General features: G+C 54.3%; 1 long non-coding RNA gene across 2 annotated transcripts in view; it reads left to right on the top strand.

The window, feature by feature from the left end:
• LOC137208615 (uncharacterized) overlaps window positions 1–26,214 on the top strand; it is a 515,571-nt gene that overhangs the window by 215,100 nt on the left and 274,257 nt on the right. For both annotated transcript variants that reach the window (XR_010935686.1, XR_010935687.1), the window contains exon 3: window positions 22,551–22,605. This is a non-coding gene — a long non-coding RNA (uncharacterized lncRNA). The remainder of the gene's footprint in view (window positions 1–22,550; window positions 22,606–26,214) is intronic.

Genomic DNA, 26,214 nt, shown 5'->3' with positions numbered 1-26,214 from the left:
CATGGGTTGTTTAGAGATGTGTTGTTTAATTTGGCATTTTGGGCAATTTTCAGATATCTCTGTTATTGGTTTCTCCTTTAACCCGATTTGGGTGAGAGAACACAGTTTGTATGATTTCAGTTCTTTTATATTTGTTGAGGTTTGTTTTAGGGCCCAGAGTATAGCCTATCCTAGTGAATATTTAATTTACTCTTAGAAAGGATGTGTCATTGTATGGAGTGTCCTATAAATCTCACTTAGGTCTCGTTGGTTCAAAGTGTTGTTTAGACCTTCCACATCCTTACCGATTTTTTGTCTTATTTACTTTTTCAATTACTCAAAGAGGATTGCTGAATTTCCAACTATATATATATAGATTTGTCTATTTTTGCTTTCTGTCCTCTTACTTTTTGCTTCAGGTATTTTTTTTTTTTCTTGCGGTACGCGGGCCTCTCACTGTTGTGGCCTCTCCCGTTGTGGAGCACAGGCTCCGGACGCGCAGGCTCAGCGGCCATGGCTCACGGGCCCAGCCGCTCCGCGGCATGTGGGATCTTCCCGGACCGGGGCACGAACCCGTGTCCCCTGCATCGGCAGGCGGACTCTCAACCACTGCGCCACCAGGGAAGCCCTGCTTCAGGTATTTTGAAGCTCTCTTGTTAGGTGCGTGGACATTTAGGATTGTTATATCTTCTTGATAAGTTACATAATGTGGGAGTGCTGGTGGGGCCCCTGCCACGGTTTCATCAGGATGACATGTCAGTGTCTGTAAGATATCAGAGACATGCGTGGCTGAGGCGGGTTGGCGTTTCTTCTGGGAGCAGTAATTGTCAGGAGCTGGGCCCCTTTCCACGGGGTGGCCCCTGAAGTGCCTGGGTGCCCCCGTCGGCCTCTCTGGGAGATGCAGACCTCGGGCCATGTTGCCACCATCGCCCTGGGACCCCGCAAGGCTCTGCTGTGCTCTCGACCGCGGTGGGAGAGCCAAGCTAGCTGGCGGCTGGGGCCATGGCTTTGCAGGGTGATCCTTGGGGCGCCCCGAGGCTGCTCGAAGCGTGATGCAGCCTCCCCGAGCAGACAGCGACCTAAATGGGGAGGGTCACGCTGGATTAAATGACTCATTAAATGTCCCCTCCACAAAAGAGGGGCAGAGGGTACGGAGCCAAGGACGCCCCTTCTGCTGCCAGGGCCCCCGCGTACCCAGTCTCCGTGCCTGTGTCGTAACAACCTGGGTTTGTTGAACGGGGTGAACACCCACAGGTGGGCCTGAGTCCGCCCACGTGATGCTCCGTTTTCCTTTCCTTCATGCTCAGGAGACCAAAGTTCTCGGTCACTGATGACCTCTCATGCTCCCCGGAACCGAGGGCCGACAGTGTGTAAAATCTGGATAAACTCGAGGTGAATTTAAACCCTTGAGAGAAGGCCTGCTTCCGCTTCACCTGTCAGCAGCCGCTGCTGCCTCTCTGCTCACCCCCAGAGCCCAAACACTCCTGCCAGATCGAGGTTTACGGTTCTTTTCCCAATAAATGTAACCGGGAGTTCTTGGAGGGCAGTGGATTTCATTTCAGACTTGAAGCAGGGAAGGATCAGGTGGCTTTGGGACCTGCTCTTCTGGTCAGAGAGCGAGAATATTCCCTGCCTGGAGGGGCCAAGTCAAGGATGAGGGTCCAGCTGGAAGGGGCGTCGCGGCCAAGTGTTGGAAGGTGCGCTCCGCAGGAGAGCGCTGTGGTCGTGGGAGTCGGTTGAGCCCATGATGATGCTCGAAAGAAAAGCGTTCATCCAGAGGGGCCACGGGGAGTTCCCAGGGCGAGCGAAGTGAATCACAGGACGGGCTGTAGGAATGGGGTGGTCAGTACGGTGTTTGGTTTCTTCTCTTAATTATATTCCTGTCTCTGAGGGACGGGGCTGTGCTTGTTTTCGCGTAAGCAGGAGAGAAGGGCTGTAGAACCGAGTGAGAGCCCAGCAGTCCGGGGCCAGGCGGGAACATCTGGCCACATGTCCTCGCGAGGAGGAAATGGGAGGGGGTGTCTGACATCTGATGGCCACACACATCAGTGGTGTTCCTGACATGCCGGTCAGCCCAGTGGACTGGGGAAGAGAGCCAGCCACCCGGAGCCAATCCCTTCCTGCAAAATCTGGGGTCTTCAGACTTTTTTGGCCTGACTCGGAGTGAACAATGCATCGTACATCAGGGTCTGGTGCAGGTGCGCACACACATGTGAAGGAACCGTAGGTGCACAGGACCCACACTAGGCAACAGATCCCCAGAGCATGCGTTTCTCTCCTCATCTCCCTACGAGGAAGACAGACTCGTCCATGGAGCACCACTGGCCCTCCTGTGGGTGAGGCCACTGCACACAGTGGGCGCCCTCACTGCCTGAGCAGCCAGCGGGGGTCCAGCAGGGAAAGGACGAGGTCGCTGCTGTCCAGTCCCGGCCACCTCCGGCCCAGAACGGGTCTGCTGGCGGCTGGGAATCAGGCCTCGGGTGTTTATCGCTGTGGGGGGAGCCCAGGCCTGGGAATCGAGAGTGACGCTTCTTTGAGGCCCACCTCGAAAGACAAAGCACCTTTCCCGCTTGAGAAGAAGTCCTTGAGGCAAACTTGGTCACCTCGGAGGGGGGACGGCTCCTCGGGGTGGATGCTAGGAGGACACAGAACGCCACCCTCACCTTAAAGAGAGGTTTGACTGGCACACCTTGTCCGATATAAAGTCGCCATCGTGTTTTAAAGTGAAGACAGTGTCTCCTCCTTGTTAATTGAGCATCTACTGTGTGCCTGCCTCTGTGCTGAGTCCCCTACTGCCCATCTCAGGAGACCCAGCAGAGCCCTCTGCGACGGACCTTGTTCTCTGGCAGAGGGACCACGGGACAACCCCTAATTAGTGGAGGGTCTGGGTCTGCATCCACGTCTCTAACCGTAGACACGTTATTTTCTTATCATGGCTTCTGTGTGGAATCTTTATAGGTTTCTTAAGCAGCATGGAGGGAGGAAAAGCACATTTCATTCTAAGGGAATAATAGCTTGATTATTTTGCACTATTTAATGTTTATAAATACTTTCCAATTGAAAAATGTAGTGAAGTACTTATAGTGAAATAATGGAATGACCCCATGCAGTTAAGCCTCAATGGGCCTTTCCCTCTTCAATCCGGGGAGATACAACTGCCGTTTCAGAATACATCAGCTCTCAGCACCAGAGTCTGCAGACATGTCATCCTAATTCATTATGTTCCCGCCTCCGTTCCTGGACCTGTCTGACATTGTAAATTATCCATTTTTGGATTCTGAATACGTAAGCGTAGAATCCTAGTGCAGCACTGAAATGGGTACTTAATGGGGAAAGTCATTATTTCCCCTTGTTATCGTTCTAGCTGTTAGCTCCTCTGTGGTTCAGGAAAATGTGATTACGTTTTGATTCCTGTTCTGTGGTAAGAAGGGAGTCGCTGATGACCCTGCGCTCATTAGAGCCATTCTTCCCCGTCCCCCCGCCCCAGGTGTGGAGGGGTAATCGGCTTGGTGGGTTTTGCATTTCACCGTGTACCCGGTTCCCTTCTGTCCGTGCTGATAAACTGTGAAATGGACAGGGAAGGGAAGGAAAGAATTGCAAAGCAGGGACAATTCAGCCTGTGGATACCCTGTCTGGAGAGCACTGCTTGATCATAGAGTCTGCATTTCACTGTTATAAAGACACTCTACGAGCAAGGTCCCGTCTTTTGAAAAGGTGAACCGTCTCTCTCCAGGTTCCTCCAACCCATGGGCAGAAACACTTTGAAGGTCTTGCTTTAAGAATGAGTCTCCACAAAACATGCCCAAACCCGGCTGGTCCAGGCCCCATCACCGTGCTCCTCTCTGCCAGTTACCTGAGATGTGGCCTCGGCCACGCCCCCTGCTGGGAGGAGCCAGCGCTCTCCCCACCGGCAGGGTTTTCTTCACATGCGAACAGAACACAAAGAAGCTTAAAATGTGTAGGCGTCCTTGGGCTTGATGTGAAATTCTTACTTTGGTGGATAAATTGGATGTTGGAGGTGACCCTTGTGCCCCCTGCTTTTGGCCTAAGCCCCCTTTGGGGGTCATCCATAACGGGAGACCGACAGGGTTACATTCAGGGTGTGCTTAACACAGTCCCCTGTCTTTTGTGGTTATGATGCGGAATATTTTATCACTCCATGGATACTTCTTCTCCTTCTGACTCCTTCACTGTGGGCTAATGGGATTGGAGATGGGGTCTTTATTCCGTGAATGGGGTCTCAGTCTAGGTTTATTTATGATAATTAACATGCTTACAGAGTTTTAGGAAGGTATCAATACTGTTATTAGGATTCCACTAAATGTCTTATGGAAAATGGGGATTCCAGTGAAAATATAAGATGTGCTCAGAAACTCACGTGATCAACAGAGAGTAACCTGAAGGGTGTGCTACTGGCGTTCCAGTGGGAACTCGAGAAACACGGCCCAGATTCAGTTTCTGACCGTGTCCTGCATCATGGTGACATCCACGTGCCACGCAATGGGCAGTGAGGCCCATGGCCTGCAGTCCTCTTTGCTGGCTTCCAGCTGGACAGGGCTGTGCTGACCTCATGCTGGGTCAGCCAGTGGTCTTCCAGATCTCCAGGGAAAAGGAACTGACTGGACGTGACATGGTCCGGCTGGGAGCAGAAGTATCTGTGTGTTTATTGGCAGGTCAGCCAGCGAATGAGACTCACAGGAACCTCCATCCCCGGGGATTTGTTCCTCCCTTCCTGGCCCCGCCCACCTGCTGCCCAGGCCCCTCTCCTGCTGTTGCTCCCGCCTGGTCCTCCTGGGTCCTCTTCATGACCCTCCTGGGTTGTCTGGCCTCAGTCCCTGACATTTCCTCACTGGGGCTAGTTTAAGTTTTTTTCATTATGGGGCCAGGACTTGCCCCTGTGAGTCAGTTCAGGCTGCTGTGATAAATCCCCACAGGCTGGGTGGCCTATATACACAGACTCTTATGTCTCATGGTTCCAGAGGCCAGAAGTCCACGATCAGGGCACCAGTGTGCTCGGGTTCTGGGGAGGCCCCTTCTGGGTTGCAGATGCTGTCTTCCCACTGGGTCCTCACATGGAGGAAGGGGTGAGGGAGCTCTGTGGGGTCTCTTCTCATAAGGGCACTAATCCCATTCACAGGGGCTCCACCCGGTCACCTCCCAAAGGCCCCACCCCCCAACAGCATCCCCCTGGGGCTTAGATTTAAGCACGTGAGTCTGGGGGCACAGACACCCCCTAAGCGCACAGTGTCCCTCTGATGCTGCCCCTTGTCTTCCCTCAGCTTCTCTTTTTCTCATCTCTGCCCTTCTCTCAAAGACAAAGGTGGTGAGCAGCCCAAGCCACGTCCGCCTTCCCGTCCTCCTCCCGGGTGTGGGGCTGCATGTCAGCCCCTGGGAGGGAGGGGCTTTGCCCCTTCTGCAGGATCCCCGACCCAGCCATTCTCCTCTGTGATGGGGTTAAAGGGCAGGCCCACCCCAGGGCTGGGCAGATTCAAGCCAGGGGCAGCTCTGCTCAGTCTCTGCATCCCGAGAACAAAATCCAGAACAAGTGTGCTCCCCGCACACAGACGACCCAGGTTAGCGATGGGACCGTGGCAGGGGCCCCACCAGCACTCCCACTCGTGGAGACCTGCCAGGCTCGGCCCAAAGTACAGCTCGCTCACGGCGAGGGTTGTTACAGGGCACAGGAGGGCACACGCAGGGATCGTGGGTGGGGAGGGGGGACCAGGGCTGGGGTCTGGAGGAATCCACACCCAGGATTCCCTGTTCTCCTTCCTGCAGCGCGTCACACAGCACACCTCGCCCCCTCCCCGGGCCCTCCCCACCCAGCAACGAAAATGCAGCAACACATGTGCAGCGTTTCTGCCCAAGGCTTTAACTGGTCTGGGGCTGGTCATGGGGGCGCCTCTGTCTGGCGTGCACTGAAGTTCCAGACTCCAGGAGGGAAGAAGGGGCTCAGCGTACACCGCAGCGTTTGTACAAAGAGTTTAGGTTCTGTGAGCCACCCTCGTCGGTTAGGGTGACGGAGCCCTCCCCAGGCCCGAGTGCCCAGATGCCAGCCAAGGGCCAGCCCTGGATGCTGGCCTTCCTAAGGAATGTGGTGGGGCCCTGGGTTAGGTAGCTAGTCAGCCCTGTTTTGCCCTGGGACGTTCACTGTTTCCCAGAGACCTTATCTCCTTGGAAAGCAGCTGCTTCTTTAAAGAAGTGTGGCCAGCATCTTTGTTTTCCTAGAAATGGGTGATTGGGTCTAAACTGCCCCCCAAATCATCTTGATTTCTAATCTGATAAGCAGGTACCTGGCTCTGTAACAAGCTGGAAACACTGAATATCTGAATGGGGCAAAGGCCTGTGTAGACCCTGAAGTTTTAGTCAAACACACTGATAAAACCATAGAACCTTAACGTCAAATTTAATCCCTTCGCCTTAGAATCAATACCATTATGATGAGATGATGGCTATTAATCATCCCTTTTAGCAACTGTGAGTTTTGAGAGTTGAAACCATTCACGTGTTGGATGTAGTCACAGCTCTAACCTGGGGCTGGGACGGCATTGAACCCTTTCTTCCCTCACAAGTGAAACCGACCGCAGTCAGCAATGTTTAATCGAGAGAAAAACAATAAAACTGAATAGCACAGTTGATTTGGCCTGGAGTTAGGGCTGCTGCAACATGTGGAGTTAGTGGCTATTGAATGTTACGAGGAAAATTCACATTTAAAATACATATTTATTTTCCTCGTTACAGGCCCTGTTGCCTCACTTCTTTTTCCTGAGTCGATCCTCTGAGAGAATCGATCTCAAAGCCAATGGTGCCGATTATGTCACTGCCACGTGGTCTAATGTCCAAGCTCACAGCCAGGGCCCTGGCGGTGCCACAGCTCCTGCTTTCCCTGGGAGAACCAAGAGGCTGTTTCTGGCAGCATGGCATTAAACTTGAGCTACTTTTGGGGAAACATCTTGTAAGACTCACCTGCTGCTCCCACTAATGGTACCAAACCATGGGAGACAGTGTGGTCTGAAACTCAGGTGGAGAGTTGGGTGGCGTCCCTGTGGAAGACAGTTGGAAAAGAGTCTTCCCTGGGCTGGGAAGGATGCGTAGAATCCGGCTTTGTATCCCAGCCTCAGGAAGGCGCTTTCAGCTGGTTGAGTAGCATCTCACCTCAGGGTGACCTTATTCGAGCTGCTGTCCCTCAGTGGCCCTAAAATCCTTCTTCTCCTCTTGAAGCCTTCTAGGAGTTCCTGATATTAACTAGAGTAAGAACAGCATTTAAAATTCTAGCTGCTTGAGAATAATTGAGTGGCGGGGGGGAGGGTGAGTTGTATCAGAAAACCCATTAAGTACTTAAAAGATTAATTTTCGATTAATTTTCATTCTGACTGCTAGTTGGTAAATATTTAAGATCAGCCCGAACGATAATAGGAGTAATGGGAACTATTCAACTTATTCTGGTTTAATTTTAAAACTTGAATTATGGCAATACTTGCATTTTTACTAGTGTTAGAAGAGGATTGAAGCGAATTATTTTTGGTGGTTGATTTGTTGAAACAGTTCTTACTGGCTCACTGGAAGCGACCCTCCCCTCCTGGGAGCAGGTGTAGAGAAGGGAGAACAATGAGACTTATGGGAGAGGAGCAAAGTTGCCTGGGAATTCTGGCTTAGTTTCGGTGAGACCTCTTATGGTTCGTGGTGTCATGACGAGGGAGCCGGTGTTCTGTCTGTTTGTTCATTCGTTCATTCATTCATTCAACGAGTACTTACCAAGGCTGATGCGTTCTTTTTGGGGGAGTATTAATTTTTTTTAACTTTTATTTTTAACAAGGAATGTATGTATCTAAGATTTGCAACATGATGATTTGGTAAACATGTATCGATACATAGTGAAAAGATTACCATAGTCAAGCTAATTAACACATCGTCTCCTCAAATAGTTACCTTCGTGTGTGTGTGTGATGAGAACACCTGAAACCTACTGTCTCGGCAGATTTCCAGTATTTAGCAGCGTATTATCACCTGCAGTCACCACGCAATACACTAATAGCGAGATTTACTCACCCCATAGAACTGCAGCTTTGTGCCCTTCCTTTGATCAACATCTCCCCATTTTGCTCACCTCCCCACCCCTGGTAACTACTGTTCTACTCTGCTTCTATGAATTTGACGTCTTAAGATTCCACGCATAAGTGAGATCACGCAGTTTTTTCTTTCTGCACCTGGCTCATCTCAGCACGATGTCTTCCAGGTCCATCCATGATGTCGCAAATGGCAGGACCTCCTGCTTCAGGGCCGAATAATATTCCTTGTATACATACACCACATCTTCGTCCATTCACGTGCTGATGGACCCCTAGGCTGTTGTACATACCTTCGCTATCGTGAATCATGCTGCAGTGAACACGGGAGTGTGGGTATCTCTTTGAGGTACTGATTTCATTTCCCTTGGGTAAACACCCAGAAGAGGGATTTCCGATCATACGGCAGTTCTATTTTTAGTCTCCTGAGGAATCTCCATACTGTTCTCCATATGATGCTTCTTTAAATGCTGGCTGGGGTTGAACGTGGAACAGTCTCTGTCCTTGTAGTCTTACGCTGACGGAAGCCACCTTCAAGCTCTGAATCTTGGCCATTGGGAGAACGTGTTGCTGACTGGTCCAAACAAGAGTCTCTGCCGTCTGGTCCCCAGAGTGAGCCAAGGTGGGGATGCTCTGGGGGGGGGGCATGGAAAGCTTCCCACAGCTCACAGCTCTCGTGGCTTGTTTTGCTGTTCATTAGGGCGCTTTCACCCCAATACGACCTCCAGATCTCATTCGGAAGACCTTACCTAAGTGGAAGCACTTTGCCGGGGACGAAGCGGGTGGAGTCAGAGGTGACCCCAGTGTTCGTCTCTTCCTGGTGCTGAATTTAGGGTAGAGCTTTGTGTCCGCTTACCCTGCCCGACGCACCTCCTCTGAGTATGAGCATAGCCGTACTTACAATCAGTCGTAAGTATAACCGTAATCACAGGGATAAGCTATGTGGACGTAACCTGATGTGGTGAGTAGAGCTAGGGTTCGGCCTGGGCGGGGCCTGGACTTCAGTCCTGGCTCTGGCACTTAGCGGCTGCATGACCCGAGCAAGTCGGAGAGCTGCTCTGAGTCTCAGGATTTTCATCTCTAGAGTGGCAGTGAACCGACTGCCGCCTCCAGGAAGGCCTCCGAATGAGAAGGCGCAGTCCGTGCTCCCGTACCCCTTTGGGGTGGTCACAGAGGGAGCTGTGGCTCTGAGGGGAGGATTCCCTCTGGGTGGCAGCTGTGAGGCCCTACGCATCACACAAGTGATCGTTCATCTCAGCGGACGGCCAGGTCCTCCGCGCCCCATCTGGTTTCCGAGCACCTTTGCCTGAAATCCCGTCGGGCAGTGTAGGGAGAAGGTGTGGCCCTCGTGTCTCACTGGTTTTCAGAGAGACTCCCAGAACCGTGCCATCCTCTGTGGGCCTGCACTTGGCGGGGCTGGAAACCAGGCGAGCATGTGACCTCTGACTCGGGGTCTGGCCTACCCCCGCCAGGTGTAGAGAAACACCTTCTGGGTCTCTGAGTCTGACTGCGTTTCGTTCCCGCCTTTGTCCCGAATGCAGGGTCACCACAGGGCTTTGTCCCACCGTGTCCTCGTGGGGCGTGACCCCGACAGCGAGGAAGCCCCGGACACGCCACTGGTGAGATTATTTGAGAGCAACTAAAGTGCTTCTAGACGCTGGTCTTCTAGAAGTAGTGATGGACATGGAAAAAAGAAGAAAAGAGGAATGGATTCTAAACCCTGGCCAAGGCCTCCTGCTAGCCCAGGCCTCGGCGGGCGTAAGGACGACAGGTTTGTGTCCCGGGAGCAGGGGATTTAGCAGCAGGATCTGCCACGTGTAGCCCGTGGGGACCAGGCTGGCAGCCACGGCATCTCCTGTGCCATCTTCTTGGAGACTCGTCTCTGCTGTTCTTTGCAGCCCGGCCAGATGTTTCTGCTTTCAGACTCAGCCTGTTTCTCCCTTTAAGGGTTTGCTGGAGAGCACGTGGCTGTTCACAGTGCTGCCCTGAACACATGAGGACTCTCTGCATTCTGAGCGCTGTCGAGTCAGTGGGGCAGCCCTGCCCTCAGGGCTGAGGGCTGTGCAGAGCTCGGGGAGCTCTGCCCCGCTGGCACGATGAAGAGCCCTTCGAAACGACTCCCAGCGGCTTGGGGAAAACGATCGCCACTTCCCATTTCCTGCCGGCCTGGGACCAGGGGACTGCAGGGCCCCCCTGTGCAGGCCCCCGTCACCATCTGCTGCTCTTACTGTTCGTGTGGGCTTTGAACAGGCTCGTTTCTCCTGGGCACCCGTCTCTGGGGAATCATCCACAGTAGCTGTAGGAGGTTTCCCTGAGAACCGGCAAACTGGGGATCTAGCCCTGAACAGAGCCGGCCTGCCCGCGACCCAGGCCCAGTGCACGGGTGGTCCCGGCAGGCTTGGGTCCCTGTCAGCTCGCTTCCGCGGGTAGTCTGTGCCTGGACACCTGAGCGCCTCTGATGTCCTGTCTGATCTGTGCAAGCACGATAGCCAGCTAACGCCCGTCATCTGCTCCTTCCTAAGGGAGACGTGAAGCTCCATCGTGGTGCCTGAGCCACGTGGGACCAGCGCTGGCCGTCGCCGCCCGAGAGAACTTGGCACGAACGGTATCTCTCGGTCAGAAGTTACTCAGCTGCAAGAAACAGAAACCCACTGAGGCAGCTCATGAAGTGGAGGTTTCTTCTCAGGACACGGAGGCCGTCCAAACCCTAGGAAAAGCTAAACCGTCAGGGCTCAGGAGGACGGGGCTGGCTCTGCCCGGAAGGAAAACCTCAGCAGACTGATGAGCAGGTTTCCTGGGGCTCAGGACCCCGTGGACACGGCTTCAGGCTGGAGGGGGTCCAGCTCGTCTCTGCCTTCCTGCAAATCTCTCGGGCTCTCTTGCCCCACGGGCCCCAGTTCCTAGTGGGCTGGGCAGCACGTCTCTGCTAAGCTGGCAGATCAGCTGGTACTTATTTGATGTCTCAAGATGATAAAAATGCCCACAGGAGCGTGTTGTAATGTGAACTTGCCACTTCGGCTCGTGCCCTAAACCCGCACGGCTCGGGCTGTCAGGACCCTCAGGTCTCTGACTGTTCGTCCCTAAGCTGCAGGTGGGCAGGGACCCCATCACACACACAGCCTCGGACGCAGTTAGGCACCTCCAGGTACAGACGCTGGTGAAGGGAGGGACGAAGGGGCGTCCCCGGGACTCTGGACCCGCTGTCCTTTTGAAAAGGCCCTGGGTGTTTAGAAGACCAGCTGGGAGCAGAGTGATGGGGGCTTGGGTGGAAGTTACCGAAAGGGGGAACCTTCTTCCGGTCTTCGGAGATTTTTAATGTAGACTGCCTGCTCTAAGTGTCTGTCTCTGTCAAACTTTCCTCTACTCAGTCTGATTTCACAGTGGGTGTAAGATTATTTCATCGTTAGCCCCTCACCGTGGGTGATGCCCTTTGTCCCTTGATCCATTTGCCTGAGAATGGTCCATGCTGAGTCAGGCCCTGTGGGGCTCTCGCTGCCTGTGTGCTCCTGGTCCAGCTCTCGGCCGCCCTTGAGCTCGAAATGCTCACTCTCAGAGCCCAGGTTGTACAAGCAGCAATGTTTATACTACGGCAGTTTCTTCTGTAAGAGTGAAAACTGCGGGAATAGCATTAGTTTTTCTAAGTAAGGAGCGGATTAGGTCCTATTCTCTGGCTTCTGCAATTTTGCACATGGAAACACAAAAAGTCCTCCCCATTCCGAATAGTTGAGAAAAACAGGATATTATCGGCGGGGTCGGTGTCACCAAACTGCAAGTGTGGTAATGAGAGGGAAACAGCCGAGTGTACCCCGAGTGTCCTCGCTGGGGTGTTGGCACTGCAGGTGCTTGTTGCAGTGTGGCTGTGACCTAGGCTCCCTGGAACAACTGGGCCATGACACCCCTGCTGTGGCTGCTGAGGGGCCGGCCTGTGTGGGTGCGTCTGGGGGGAGGCCTGGGGCTCCTGTCCTGGCGGGTCCTGCAGACCCACCTGCCCCTTCACTGGGGCCGGGAGGAGTGTGCTGGGGAAAAGGATGGGGACCTGCAAGCTCAGGGGGGAAGAGGACCCCCGGGTCCTGACCTCCAGGTGAGGGAGAGGAGTAAAGAGGCTGCGGGAGCCATGCCGGGTGGGGACCACAGCCTGACGGGGGCTGAAGAGGGACATGCTGTGTCTTTTGGGGACCTTTCTCCAGGATGTAGGGGTGTGTTAGAGCCCTGGGGCCGCCGTAACAAAGTACTGCGAACTGGCTGACTGAGAGCGGCAGATATTCCTCTGCCACAGCCCTAGAGGCCAGGAGCCTGACATCAAGGTGCTGGCAGGGCCGTGCTCCCTCCGAAGGCTCTAGGCGACCATCTGTTCCTCGCCTGTCTCCTGGCATTCCGGACTCTGTAGCTGCATCAGACACTCGTCCGTCTTCATGGCCTGCTCCTGTGTCTTCCCGAGTCTCCCTCTGTGTGTTTCTGACTCCGTGAGCTGAGCTCCCCCTTTTTATAGGGACGCTGGTCACTGGATTAGGCCCACCCTAACGACCTCGTCTGAAATGGTAAAGACTCTACTTCCTAATAAGGTCACATTCCAAGGTACTGGGGCGTAAGAATTTCAACATATTTTTGGGGCGACATGATTCAACCCCCAGGGGTCAGAGTGAGGCTGGACACGGGCCCCTAGAAAGCCAGGCCTGCCACCTGCATGGCTGCCAGCTGCAGGCTGAGGAGACTGTAGACGTCAGGTGCACGAAACCGCCTGCACGTGAGTGCAGAGTCAGACCTCCCGGGCCATCTCCCTCCAGCCGCAGCTCGAGGCGGGCGGAGTGAGAGCAGCCGGTCAGTGTGAGCCTCCCTCCCTCGCCCCCCTCGCATGTGAAGGGGCACACGGAGGGGAGGCCCCGAGGGGCACACCAGCCTGGCCTGGGCTGGAGGGCAGCCCAGCCAGTGGTGAGACTGCAGCTTGGGCTGGTCCAGGCGTTGACTCCACGCTCATGCAGGAGTGGGTGGATCTGCTGGAAGAGCCGGCGGCATGAGCACCGGGCGGGCTTGGCTAATCAGTTCATGGCTGTGCCCAGGGCCCAGGACCCAGGAGGCTCTGCAAAGGCTACACGAATTGAGTCCAGGACTCAGGACGGGATGGTCCGGGCAGGCCGGGCGTGCTGGCCACTCGTGAGTGCCCGGGACCGGGAGGGCAGCAAGTGCAGGGCCCCAGGTCCCACCGCAGGGCCAGGCCGGCAACAGGGTGGGGGGAGGGCTTTAAGCCAGGTAAAGATGGGAGAGCTGAAACACCTGGATTCAACATGACCGGAAAGTTCTAGAACTTGTCCAAGAAGTGAGGGGCTGGGAAAGGGAGTGGACAGCACAGTGGTGCTGGGAAAGGAGGGACTCATTCCCGTCAGCTCTTCCCCGCAGGCGGGCTCTCCCGCTGCTCGGGGCTGCTCCCACCAAGCCCTCCTCTCCACATGCTGCCTGTTCACGGGTGTCCTGGGCCGTCTCACCAAGCCCCACGTCCTGGCTGGCTTCAGACCACAGGGCTTTATCCTCACAGCTCTTGAGGCAGAGCTCTGAGACCCCGGAGTCGGCAGGCCATGCTCCCTCTGGAGGCCCCAGGGCATCCCTGCTGCCTGGTCCAGCCTGTCTGGTGCTGCCACTGTGCTGTGCCTGGTGGTCCTGGGCCCGCAGCCGCGTCACTCCTTTCTGGGTCTCTGTGGTCACGTGAGCTTCTTCTCTCCGTGTGTTTGCGTCTTCAGATGACCTTTTATTCTTCATTCTTTTTTTTTTTTTTTCCAGTACATGGGCCTCTCACTGTTGTGGCCTCTCCCGTTGCGGAGCACAGGCTCTGGACGCGCAGGCCCAGCAGCCATGGCTCACGGGCCCAGCCGCTCCGCGGCATGTGGGATCTTCCCGGACCGGGGCACGAACCCGCGTCCCCTGCATCAGCAGGCGGACTCTCAACCACTGCGCCACCAGGGAAGCCATTCATTCTTTTTTAAATATTCTTTTCCATTATGGTTTATCATAGGATACTGAATATAGTTCTCTGTGCTCTACAGCAGGACCTCGGTCCTTGGAGCAGGGCGCACCCTAGTTCAGCCTGTTTCCACGTAAGACCGCGTTCTGAGGTTCTGGGTGGACGTGAAGTTCTGGGGGGACATGGTTCACCCCAGTGCAGGGGAAATAGTCCAGGACTTGCCGATGGGACTCTGACCTCCTCACCCAGCATCCTAGGCCAGATGTGCGTCCCCTTTGGGCACAGCTCTCAGTGGGCCCCGCTTCTCCTGACCCCCAGCCACACAAGCCGGCCCTCGGGGGGCCGTCCTGCTCTCCAGACCCCTCACCTCCTTGGGGGTGAAAGCACCGCCGCGCGGCCGCGGGCTGAGCCGTGGTCAGTGCAGAGTGCGCCTTCCTCCCTCGGCTGCAGAAGAGCCCCCTGAGAGGGGACCCCACCTCGAAGCCCTGTTGCTGGAGGGGCCCCCGCCCTCGGCTCTAGGGTGTCGGGTTTCCAGGGTGCTGTGGTGCCTCCCTGACCCCAGGTCCTCCCAGAACTGTGCTCAGGGCTTGTACTCAGATAAAGATAAAGACTGTCCAGGATGCGGCTGTGCACCCGGGACCCCCCGCGCCCCCAGCACCAAAGCGCCGGCCCGTCTTTGTTGCCCCTCACGTCTGTCTTTCCCGAGAGCTGCAGGCCCCTGTGCTCACGTGGGTTCTTCTCATCCTGAAGACTTTTCCTCCACTAAAAAAAGCAAACCCTTAGCAAGCACTGACTGAGATAATTTTTTGTTTTGAATTGGACTAGAAAAGAATTTCAGCCACATTGTCATATTTACGGGCGTGAAGTTTTCATAATATCACCTTGTACTTTTTATCGACTTTCACCAAAGCGTCACTGTGTGCCCATCGCTTCCCTCGTATCCGGGGCATAGAGAGGGCACCTCCATCCTTCAGTAGCCCAGAGGAGGAGGTGGTGGTGGTGGCGGGATCCCCACGCCGGCCCTGCGCCGTGAGCCTGGGCGCCGTCAGGGCTACAAAGTCCATCCCCCAGGGCTCACTGTCCGAGGGCAGGGCAGGGGGGTACAGACTGATGGGAGAGGCAGTGGGGCTCCAGGGGGACTTGGGGAGGCAGGGGAGGGGCTTGGCTTGGAGAAGATGGAACCACACTGGGCAATAGGGGCTTTATAGATTTTGTCCACTGGAAAGACTTTTAAGGGTTTTTTTTTTCTTTTTTTTGACTTCTCTGGTTTGGAACATGCTCTTTGAAAAGTTATGCATTAAAGGAGGATCTGCATCAGAAAGTAAAAGCACAAAGGCACCCCCCCAGTTCCCCTTCCCTGGAGGGACTGGTGGGCATTTGGTGAAGGACATCGCTGCACACGCACACACAGGCGGAGGGATTCAGGGAGCTCGCGGTCAGCGGTGAAGCGAGATTCTGCCATATGTGCTTCTCCTAGAATATGTACCAAGTTTAATTTTGCCTGAAGATAACAGAGACGAAAGTAAAGCAGAAGGGACTGCTGAGCTTCCAATGAACGTTTCTAATTAAAAGAGGTATTAGTGACAGAGTGATGTCTCCAAGGTGATGAAAAATAATTCTGAGATTCCTAAGGTTGGAGCCTGAGGCCGATGAAGTCCCAGGCTTTCGCCTTTCTGTGTACAGACTGCGTGTGTTAAGGTAGATGAGGACCATGCCTTGCCGTACCGCCTTCCTCCTCCTGCTGTCTTCAGTCTTCTGTCGGCTCTGATTTTAACGTCATCAAAGCTGCTGTCACGTCCGTTCACTCTGGAATGAACTCCCACATTTGTGTGGTCCTGGACGTAAGGGACCTGCCACTGAGCCCAGTCCTGTCCATGAGGGCTGCTCCATCCCTAGGTTATTTAAATTCATTTCCTGGTTGGCTGGACATGAAGCCAATCTTCTTCTTTTTTTTTTTTTTTTTTTTTTTTTGCAGTACGCAGGCCTCTCACTGCTGTGGCCTCCCCCGTTGCGGAGCACAGGCTCCGGACGCGCAGGCTCAGTGGCCATGGCTCACGGGCCCAGCTGCTCCGCGGCATGTGGAATCCTCCTGGACCGGGGCACCTGCGCCCCCTGCATCGGCAGGTGGACTCTCAACCACTGCACCACCAGGGAAGCCCCGCCAATCATTTTTTTCCTAGAAGAACCCACCTGTCTTATTCCCCAAGGTCTTGGGAGCTCTGAGTGTCTCTTTCTGGGTATGCTCTGCATCTAGGGTGGGCTGCCTTTCTTCCCCTGAGACTCCGTGGAGTTTTCTCACCATCTCTGGCCTCCAGGGTGGGAGCCGTGAAGACCTGTCCCCCACCTTTCCTGCCGGCTGGACTTCGTGACTGAGTAGGTTGCCAAAAGGGCTTCTGGGGTGGGTGAACATTCCCTGAGTCCTTTCATGGTTAGGTGTCGGCCTCTGGGCTCTGCAGCTGGACGGCTCTGTGGCGGCCCCGCCTCCTCTCCCCCGAACTCTGTGCCTGGCGACACCTTGTCTCCTGCGGCGCTGATTTTGGCCGGGGGGGGCTCCAGCCTGTCTGGTGGTTCTCAGCGTGCTGCTGAGTTATCTACCTAGATGGCCGAGTATCATTTCTTTAAGGCTGAAAACCAGCACCTTAACCGGGGTATGTTTTGGTGTAGGTTGTCCTGCATCGTTTCGTCCTGAAACATGACATGAGATTCTGAGCTGTGGATTCACAGGCTGTCTCTCCTGCTCAGTCTTCCCTTTTATCTTTGCCCTTTTATCATCTTCGCCCCCTTCCCGGCTTCCTCTGCCTCCCTTGGTGATCATGGTCTTTTCTCTGTGTCAGTGATTCCGTGTTAGTTGTTGCCTCTTTCTTGATGTTTTGACTTTACATAGCCTTTCTGTAATGATGGTGTTTCTGCACTTTTTTTCCTGGAGCCTGCCATTTCCATTCTCATCTTATATTCTTGCTTTATAATCTGCCTTTGAGTGTCTATTTTCATTGAATTTCTGTTCTTGTTATGTCCTTCCCAAGCAGGACACAGACGGGACATTTTCCTCTGTTCCTCGGGCAGTGTGTGCTTCCGTCCAGGCCGTTCGTCTGTCCTTCACGAGCCGTGTCCCCTCCCTCCCTCCTTCCCTGTCCTGCTTCCCCTGATGTCTCTCTCCCTCTCTCCCTTGTTCTTTGCTTCCAGATTCTGTCCTTTGGCTGGCATTGGTGTTCTAGGCTGCACATGTGAAGTACGATGCTGAAGCCAGCCACACCCCAGGCCAAGTATGTCAGAACCTCTGTGGTGAGTCCCAGGCGTCAGTCTTTCTAAATGTCTCCAGCTATTTTCAGTGTGCAGCTAAGGTTGAGAACTGCTGCTCTAATGTCTTAAATTATCTAGGAAAGTGAGAAAATAACCCACTGCGTAAGTTTAACCCTGCTCTAGGAGAGGCTTATCCATATGTGAAGTGTTCTGAGCTGGGCACTGCCTATAAGGGCGTGTAAATGTCCTTCAGTGCAGAGGTGGTGACGTGGCCTGGGGGGGGGTGTCTTCTCCCTCCCAATGTCCCTGGTTAAGTGGCCCTTTTGGACCTTCTGAGGGCTTCCTCCTGCTGCCTGGAGGCCTTGCACGGGCTGCAGAAGGTACTTGCTTTGCAAAACACCTCACTTTACTTCCAAACAGTTAATCATCTGCAGAAAAAAGTCTTTTCCCAAGTCAGCCCCGGTTGCATTGTCGAGCTTCTACCAAAGCCAGTGCCGGAGCCGTTACTTTAAAACCAAGCTGTGAATTGTTCATCCCTCACTAATTCCCAGATGGAAATCGTGATTTTTGTTTAGTTTCCTAAAAAATTCACATTTCGCCTGTGGCTCGGCTGAAGGAATTTTAAACATCCTTTGAAAGCTGTAAAGATGGGTTGGGAATGAAAGGACCACTCAGATTGAACGAGCACTGTCATTTTTAAAGTGTGCCGTTAAGTAGACGGGCACAGCCTTGAATTGGGAATGAGAGGACCACTCAGATTGAACGAGCACCGTCATTTTTAAAGTGTGCCGTTAAGTAGACGGACACAGTCTTGAATGAGGGATGATGTCCAGCCACCAGGAGAATGTTAATTTCGTTGGACGCATCGCTCGAAATGAATTTGTGGTTAAGGAACAATTTCTGAGCCATGTAAAGCCATTACCATGAGAATAGCATTATGATTCAGTGCACCTGGGATTTATTGAATATTTAATTTGACCAAAGAATTGTGCGCAGTGCCAGCGGCTCACCCTGGAAAACCAGCTACTGCTGGGTCAGGTCAGACGACTGGAGAGTCGAGCTGGGCGGCCCACGTGGCAAAGCATTTTCTAGGGTAAGTAAATCCAGGACAATGAAAGCTGTCCCTTCTCATAACCGGAGAACGCTCATGCTGTAGCTGGAAATGCCACATTATGATTTGTTTGGTTTAACCCAAGTGCTTTGAACTTCCTGCCCCTCTTCTCACCCCACGTCCCAGCCACCCTCTTGTAATTTTCCAAATTACACAGAAGAACAAAGCATCACGAAAGGTGTGTGCTTGGAGGAGAAAGAGCAGGAGGGGCAAGGAGTCCAGCGCAGCCTGCGGAGAGGAGACTTGTCTTTGAGAACTCTGCCCCGTCTGCCCCTGTTACGTGGCTGGGGATGGAGCCTGGGACATGGCGTGTGGACAGAGGGCTCTGACCCCCACCCGCCGTTCATGGTGGGCAGTGTGCTCTCTGGAGCTCAGGTTCTGTTCTGTAAATGGGGGGCCACTCCCTGCTCCACCACCGGCTTCCCAGGTGCCGGGGGGCGTGTGTCTGGTCCCCGCAAGGAGAGGATGCTGTGCTTTGCGCGGTGCCTCTTGAGGGTCTCCGCAGACCCCCTGCTTCCCACGTATGCAAACCATCCTCCTTCTCGTCCGTGCTCTGCCAGCAGCGCATGGCAGGTGCCAGTTCGTTCGAAGGGAGCAGCTCAGACGGGCTCTGAGTGAGGAAGCGCCTCATCACACCTGTCACAATGGACGTAAGTGGGGAGAGTGGACTTCAGGTGACACTTAGGAGCGTTTGAACGCAGGGCCTTTCGTCACTCCTCGTCTTGAAGCTCCGCAGCCCTTTCTCTCTCCAATGCTGCTCCCCTGCGTTCTGGGGGGACAAAGAAGGTGGCGAGTCAGGCGGTGCTCTGCACATACAACGCACAGAAGTGGAGAAGGTCGATCGACTGCAAGCTGGGGGATGGCACGTGCCCCGTGCAACCAGGCTGCTTCGAACTCTAGAAACAAAGTGCTGTCCTTTAGGTTAAAAGCGGAGTGAAAAAAAGAGTTTGAAAAATGAGACTTTCAGACTTAATGGAACTTTTCAGACATCTGCTTGCTAAACTCACGAATCGATGCCTAAGAATGTTCCTCTGTTTTTCAGTGTGATGTTTTGGAATTCAAATACCAATGACTCTTTCTTAAGCTTCCGATGAAGCCAAGCGTTTTGGGGGGCGCCTGAGGGAGACGAGAGCTGCGTCCCCCAGTTACCGGGGTCAGAGGCAGAGCCTGTGGTTGGGTGTTTGAAGTTCATCTAAAAAAGTTATTACTTAATAATTACTGGTAACTAAGTGCTGTGAGGTTCCGGACGCGGTCTGGGCCTCCGTGTTCCACACACCCCCGCATAGGAGGGGGAGGGAGACGGAGGCGGAGGCAGGCGTGGGGCGGGTGAGGTTCTGAGTGATGGGTCCACGTGCATTGTTAGGCCGTTTTCTCTACTTTCATGCGTGTTGGAACATTTCTCTGAGAAGCAGAGTTGAGGTATATTACCATGTGATGGAGAAATGAAAACTGGCTTAGCGATAACACAGAAGAAGCATTTTCTAGTCTGAATCAAACCTTGGGGCGCTTATCTTTCTGCGGAGTAGAGGGCTGGGGCCTGGCCTTAGGGTTCTGCTGGAGGAGAACCTCAGGGTTCGTTCCTCAGGGTCTGTTGTCTGGTTGTAGGTTCCAGCATCAAGTCCGAGCCAGAGCAATCTTAGCAATCGTGCCACGAGAAGGCACTTTTACCAGAGGCTTTCGTGTGCGTGTGTGTGCGCATGTCGTGCACATGTGTATGGGCACACAAGTGTGTTTGTATTTGCATGTACACATGCACACACATGTGTCTGTGTAGGCACATGTTTGTGCATGCCCTCATACGTGCACATATATGTGTGTGTGCAGGCAAGGCACGGGCACCCACAGGTAGGCATCAGAGTGCACATATGTATGTGCGTGCTGTGTGGGCACATGCGTGTTCTTGTATGCATGTGTACACATGCGCACATGTCTGCATATGACTGTGTGCATGCATGTATATGAATTTGTGTGTGCAAGTGTCTGCTGTGTGCACATGTATTTACATGTGCACATGTGTGTCTATGTATGTGTACGTGTGCATGTGCCTGTATAAATGTGCATTTGTGCACACATGTGCGTGTGTATGTACCTATGGATTTGTGTGTGTGTATGTATATATGTGCATGTGTGTGTGCACATGTTGTAGGAACATAGTTGCTGTTCAGTGCTCAACAAAGAGCTAGCCAGGCCTGCTATGTGATGGGCTCCGTAGTGCAAACTAGTTATGAAACCGAAGAAGGTGCTTTTCTGACACATAGTGACCGAACATTTACGCGTGTAGATAGTGGTTTGCAGTCATCACTCATCTCTTTACTGTTTATTCCTTTTGTTATGTTAACACAAAGTAGAACCGAGCCCCACCCCTGCCTCTGCCGCAGCCACAGCCCGGTGGGTGGTTTGTGGCAGCCGATGTTTCCTGAGCACCTACTATGTGCCAGGGCCTGGCCAGGGCTTAGGCTCCAGTAGGGAGCCAGCTGCACTGTATCTACTTTGAGCAGCAGGGTGTTTCCAAAGGGCGGATAGAGCATCGTGGAGACCAAGTGGTTGTACTTCTTGGGGGACAGGCCACCTGCCTGGAAGGCCTTCCCTCCCTCACAGCACCGTGGGGGGTTTTGTGGGAAACACATAGCTTCTCCCATCAGGACCAGTGAGAAGGCCAAGTTCGCCAGGGCAATAAGTCATATGACACGGGTACAAGTGCAAGCGGCCGGGGCAGGGGTGCAGTGCCCAGCAGTGGCCAAGCTGGCCGGCCTGGGTCCTGAAGCAGCTGGTGGATGTGGAAAGGCCCCCCCCATGCCTTCTCCCTGGTGACGTGTTCAGGCATGTCCTAGGCTGCCACGCCCCTCAGCTGTCATCTCTCCAGGAGGGCAGCTGGGGCCCTCGTGCCCTGTTTGCAGAGACCTTTCTGGAAAGCGGTACTGGAGGCAGCCTCTTCCTTCATCTGCGGGATCAGAGTCTGGATCGTCCGCTGCCAGGAATCCCGTGGGTGCAGGGTGGGAACAAGCATTCACACTGTTCCTAGCTGGAGGGATTGAAACCCTTAGATTTGGGGTCTAGGGCCCCAGTAGGCCCTGTGCAGTTATGTGATGCCCACAGGCCCGGGTGAGAGGGGCGAGCAGGGGTGCTCAGAGCGAGCCCACCCAGGCTCAGAAGAGCAACCCTGCCTGGGCCGGCACAGGAAGCCCTGACTCAGACCAGAAAATGACGGCACCAACGGATGAACCCTCTGTCTTTCCCTTACCGCACTGTACGGCAGCTGCAGGGCTGTCTGCTCCACCATCAACAATTTGTTGATGTTCCAACCTTGCAAGTGTCGTGATGAAATGAGTAATGATCACTAACCATTTGGTTCTGCTTCTCTTCTGGTCCAATGTCAACAAGTCTGAGACTGGCTCATCGGCTGCTCTGCCCTGGTCAGGCGCTGCCCGCCTAGGTGTGGGCCTGTTGCCCCTTCTCCGGCACGTGGAGCAGCCCTGGCTTTGGTTCACGATGGGGCACAGGGCCCGGCTTGTGACCTTGCTGGCGCTGACTGACGGTGCCGCCCTGGTCTCAGCTGGCTGGACGCGCATTCACCACCTGCACATGCTTGGCCGCCCCCCCCCCCCCCGCCATCTCCAGAGGCTCTTTGCCTTCAGATGAGCCTGTGGACAGGTGTTGGACCCTGTCCCCCTACAGAGTCAACTTGTGGTCAGAGGAGGGTAAAGATGGAGAGAAGTATTTTCTGCAGATTCATTTAGAAAATAACTTTTCCAATTATGGCTTCCTTAGTACACCAGATGGAAGAGAGGGAGTTTTAAAAATCAATTCTCCACATTTCAGCCCCTGTGGCTTTTCCCTGTGAATCTAGAATCCCCACGTCCGGGAAATATCCACCCAGGACTTCCCTCGGAGTTTCCTTGGGTTTGAGTCTCGGCATTGAAACAACAGTATTGTCTTACACAATACCTTTTCTGAATTATTGATGGCATCTTTTAAAAGTAAATGACATCACTTGCATAGTCATACGATCCGACGGTGTCGGTCTATTACCAATTTGTTGCTGGCGGGGACAGCGCACTGGCTGTTTGAAGCGTGTGATAGATTCTCAGGAGCAGGAGAGGTGCTGAAAATGCAGCTTTCGATAAACGTATTAGATCATCGCAATTTGTTTATGATAGCAATTCGCTTGGACTCTACAATTATTTTCTTTTTCATTTTGCAGGACACTTTGATGCCGCCCATGGATTTCCCCGTATGCTGCACCGACACACGGCACGGTGAGTACGGAAAACTCATTTCCAGTGTTGACGCTTCCCAGGTCAGCGGTACCTCCAGAAAGAGTGCTTTCTGCAGAGCCTGTGACTCTTGTCCACTTCAAAAGGCTGGAGGGCTGGTTCTTTCCAAATATGCGGCAGATGTGGGGCTATGGGTGCAGAGCTGGAAGCCTTTGCTCCCTCTGTCCATCTGACCCTGAGTGCTTCCCCCTCCCTTGCTGCCCGGAGAGGCTCGGGAGCAGGTGTCGGGAAATGGAGGCTTGTGGCCACTGCAAAGCCTGGAGTGTCTCTGGTTCTGAGGTGGCCGCACTGAGCTGGGCAGGGGTGGGCAGGGGTTTAGGGCGTGTGGAAGGGAACTGGGGCTGCAGGTGGACCACCTAGCTGGTGAGAGCTCTCAGGACCAGGTGCTGGGGTGATTTCCTGGTATCTGGGTTTTCTGGAAGCACTCAGAGCATCCCAGGAGTACAGCAGAGGTCTGGCTTCTGATTGGATGAAGAATGACATGTGACCAGGCGCCCCTGGAGGCTGTGTCGTTGCCTTCACAACCCTGGTGGGAGTCAGTCTAGAGCTGTAAAGAGGTTCAGGAAGGGTCTATGGCACGCCCAGCACTCGCGTGTGTGCCCCACCCCTGCTGACAGCCGAGGCTATTGTGTCAATTTATCTTGAGCAGAGAGAGAATATTCCCATTGTTCTCCACCACTTTCTCAGTCAGCCTTATCGTCGTTTGTTCACAAAGCAGGAGTGTAACCAGATCCTGTTTTTATTCACTCGAGACAAGACTTGTTCCAAGCTCGGGAGACTCATGCTCTCCAGAAGGACCAGTGTTAGGTGAGCCTAGAGTGAGCCGTCAGAGCACGCTGGTTCAGCAATTTCTGTGTGTGCCCAGCAGCGGGGCTGCTCCAGGTCTCGAGGGATGACCCTTTCTTGGAGGAGTTACATCTGTGCGTGTATCGCTGTGAAGGGGTGGGTCCCGCTGGTGTGTTCTGTGAGTGGAGGGGCCCAGGATGAGGTGCAGACTGGGGCTGGATCCGGGAATAGGCTCAGGTGCCTCCAGTCACGATTCAGACTCCAGGAGGGGACGGTCCAATCTGAGATGCAGGTGCCACCTTGGTAGGTGGCTGCGTGGGCACCAATGCCACGCTGGCTTGTGTGTGACTCCGCCTCCCATCGCTGTGGGCTCTTGGAGCCCACGGGCCCCAGGCGTGTTGGGAACACATGGTATTTCAGGGAATCGGCTGTATAGAGTGTGGGCCAGACGTGTGAGCGTTCAGTGCTGACGGCCACAGTCGAATCCCAGCTCTGCCCCTCGAGCGGGGCTCCGTCTTTCCCTGCCTCAGTTTCCTCAGCCGTAAGATGGAAATGTCAGTGACACGTGTCTCATGGATTTCTCAGGAGGATTAATTGAGATAAGTTACGTAAAGCACTTAGAGCGCATGCCTGCATGGTAGGTGCTCCCGGGACTGAGCTATTGTCCTTTCTGTTCTGTTGTTGAAAATCATCATCTTTGATACAGATATGCTCTCTGTGGACCTCATTTCCGTATATGGAAGCAGCTGTATTTCTCGTTTACTATTCTTTTCTTGAAGTAGGTCGTAACCAGAACATGCCGTAAGTATCGCCACCGCAGTTTAACTGAAAGCTGCAGTACCCGGTTAGCCGACTGGATAATTAAGCTCTGGGATCATCTCACAAGGCTGTTCAGATGCAGTCACTCCTCACTGTTAAAATCCTCACAAATACCTGAGCGCGGTTATTGTCAAGTAACAGTAACACCTGGAACTCCAAGCATGAGCTTCCAGCAGTTTCGATTACGGGAAGTGCCCGGGGGCCCATGTGACCCGTCTACTCAGACCAAGGGGGCAAGAGCTGGACTCAGCACTTCCCTGCGGGAAGGCTTTTCTCTCAGGAAATGATGTCACGGCCGCCCGTCACTCTCGCCATGAAGTCAGATGTGCTGTCTGACCTCTGTTAACAAACGGTGGCTTCCGGCCCAAGAAATGTCCCGCCGACTTTGAGGCAGGAAATAATTTTGATTCCAGGCCTGCCCGTTGCCCCAGAGCAGGTGTCCCAGGGGGACCCTGACGTGCGAATTTCCGGGAGGAATCTCGGTCTGTGGGGTCAGGTGGGTGCCCAGGCCAGGCAGGGTTTAGACCCTGGGGTGTGTGTGTGTGTGTGTGTGTGTGTGTGTGTGTGTGTGTGTGTGTGTGTGTGTGTGTGTGTGTGTGTGTGTGTGTGTTAAGTCATTGACTGACTGCTCAAAATCAGTGACAAATGGGAAAAATAGAATCTTTCGTTGCAGTTGCCTCCACTGGACACCCAGCCTTGAAAGCTGAATGTCATCATTTTCACATTGTAAGCCGTGCCTCCTGGGCAGGAGCAAAGGTGGCCCCAGCTGAGCCCTCACCTGCGGTCCTGCTGCCACTTCTGCTGTCCTGCCCGAGTCCCAGAAAAGTCCCGTCTCTGCCGCCCTGTGGTGTAACTAGAAGCCAGATGGGTGGTCCGCTGGTGCCTGACCTGTAACTCAGTCTCGGGTCTCAGCTGCTCAGCAGCCCAGGCCATCTTGGCTGGTTGGGGTTTGAGCTGCGGTTGCAGGTTTCTTTGTGGAACAGTTGTTTGAGGACCTGGGTGTCTGGGGAAGGAGCAGGGGTCCTGGATAAACCTGGCTGGCTTGGCCTTGTTCTCCTGGTTAATGTGGTTGGGATGGAGCCCTGAATGGAGCCCCAGGCATCCTGGCCCTGGGGTGGCATGCGCAGACACATCATCAGAGCCCAGGGCTCCCGGGCCCTCCCACCACATAGAGGCTGTATTTCAAAGTCCGGCCCTGGGATATGTGAGTCCTGGCGCCTAGTTGTAGGGCTTCCTGCCTGGTGCCCCACTGGTCTGGGAGCTGGGAAGAGCGGTGGACCCCTGCCGTGTGTCTTGGAGACATCGCGGGTGTTGGGCCAGCCGGGTCCTGGAGGAAGACAGATGCACCCTCAAACTGCGTGATTTCAGGAGTCTTAAGGAAAGGATAACTTAAAGGTGGGCGGAGTGCACAGATGGAGCAGTGAGTGACCCCGAGGTGGGGCTGTGAGGTTGGTCAGCAGGAGGGTGGGAGGGTGGGACAGACAGGAAGGGGAGAGAACCATGGATGGAAATGCAAGCGGGGGCGGGGGCTTGGGGCAGCTTCACCCCCCAGGGGAAGCATTTAGCCCCAGAGCGTCCTGCAGGGAGAGAGCAGAGGTGGGCAGAGGGAGTGAATACCTCAACCTCGCTCTCCTTCCTCCCTCCCTCCCGTCTCCTGGCAGGGCTGCCAGTGGCTGATCCCAGCTGGATGGGGTCCTGGAGCCTGGAGATGCAGCAGGTGTAGACCTGCTCTGCAGAGTCTACAGGAGAGGATGGGAGTGGGTCTGGGGGATGGAAGCCGCTCTGCTGATGGTGGCGGCGGGGGGGTGGGGTGGGTGGGTCCTGAGCATGCCGTACTTTCTCTGGGTCCGACAGCCCTTTGCTCTTGCCGCCTTTGGGAGACAGATTTGAGGTGTGTCAGCCTCTCGGGCGAGTCCCAGTAACTATGCGCGGGCTGCCCAAGTTGGGGACTCTGGTGAGAGCAGACGGAGACCCAGAGCCTCGGGA

The sequence above is a fragment of the Pseudorca crassidens genome, chromosome 16 (assembly GCF_039906515.1).
Source record: "Pseudorca crassidens isolate mPseCra1 chromosome 16, mPseCra1.hap1, whole genome shotgun sequence".
Lineage (NCBI taxonomy): Eukaryota > Metazoa > Chordata > Mammalia > Artiodactyla > Delphinidae > Pseudorca > Pseudorca crassidens.
The sequence above is the reverse complement of the archived record's forward strand: the minus strand, read 5'-3'. Positions and strand labels throughout refer to the sequence as shown.